Source organism: Arachis duranensis, chromosome 6 (assembly GCF_000817695.3).
Source record: "Arachis duranensis cultivar V14167 chromosome 6, aradu.V14167.gnm2.J7QH, whole genome shotgun sequence".
NCBI classification, from domain to species: domain Eukaryota; kingdom Viridiplantae; phylum Streptophyta; class Magnoliopsida; order Fabales; family Fabaceae; genus Arachis; species Arachis duranensis.
The window spans coordinates 79543786-79544764 of NC_029777.3; the positions used below are offsets into that span (position 1 = coordinate 79543786).

General features: G+C 31.8%; 1 protein-coding gene across 2 annotated transcripts in view; it reads left to right on the plus strand.

The window, feature by feature from the left end:
* Positions 1 to 522: 522 nt before the first annotated feature.
* Positions 523 to 979, plus strand: part of LOC107494227 (uncharacterized) — an 8374-nt gene continuing 7917 nt past the window's right edge. For both annotated transcript variants that reach the window (XM_052263022.1, XM_016115279.3), the window contains exon 1: positions 523 to 799. The gene's annotated coding sequence lies outside the window, so the exon portion shown is untranslated. The remainder of the gene's footprint in view (positions 800 to 979) is intronic.

The following is a 979-nucleotide window of genomic DNA, read 5'->3' on the forward strand; positions in this document are numbered from 1 at the left end:
GCATTAAATAAAAATAAGCTGAGTTATAATTTTATTAATAATAAAATTAAATAATTTAAATACAGACAATGTTAATGAATTATATATATATATATTTGAAAAAAATTACAAAGTTAATAAATCATAAATACTAACCTATAAAACCTTAGTTAAAAATAAAATTCTTGATAAAAAAGTAATTTAGAATAAAATATTGATTTTACACAAAATCAGAAAAAAAAGTCTAAAGTGACTATTATTTATAAATATCTAGTTTGCTATTTTTAAATTATTTCATTATTAAAAATACTGAAACCATTTTGTTATTTCAATTTAACCTCTTAAATTTTATTTGTTTAAATTTTAGATATTTGTTTCGTTACGAGTTCAAGTTTTTCTTTAAATACAAATATAGCTAAACTATTAACAAAAATGCTAAAGCTAAATATCCAAAAAAAGAAAGAAAAAGCAAAAATGCTAAAACATTTCAAAATTAGTAAATTAGTGTTAAAACCCCAAAATACCCTTACTACTACGTACCACGCCCCCACTCTCTATTCACTTACCTGCCAATACCCACCCACTCACTCCTCCGAATCCCTAATCTTCTCCCAGTCTCTCCTCTGTCAAGTGTCAAACGCCATAACCGCAGTCCACTCCTTTCTCCAGCATCACTCCCATCTTTTCACTGCGGCTGCTGCTATGTCTTCTCTTTCCACCGTCGCTGTTGCTATGTAATGTCGTTGTGACCTGTGACCTCGTCGCCGATCTGTTCTCCTCTGTTGTTACCGCTGTTGTGCTCTCTGCTTCCCCATTATCGGTAACTTCCTCTGTACTCCCTTTTTCCGCCGGTCGGTCGGATCTCTCTACCGGTCCGCGCTCTTCTAGTTTTGTGTGCCTCTCTCAATGCCTTATCTTCTGATTAATTGATTGTTGAATATTGATGCTTTTATCTGTTAAGAATATGGATTAGTTCAATTTTTAAATTTCGGTTTTATTG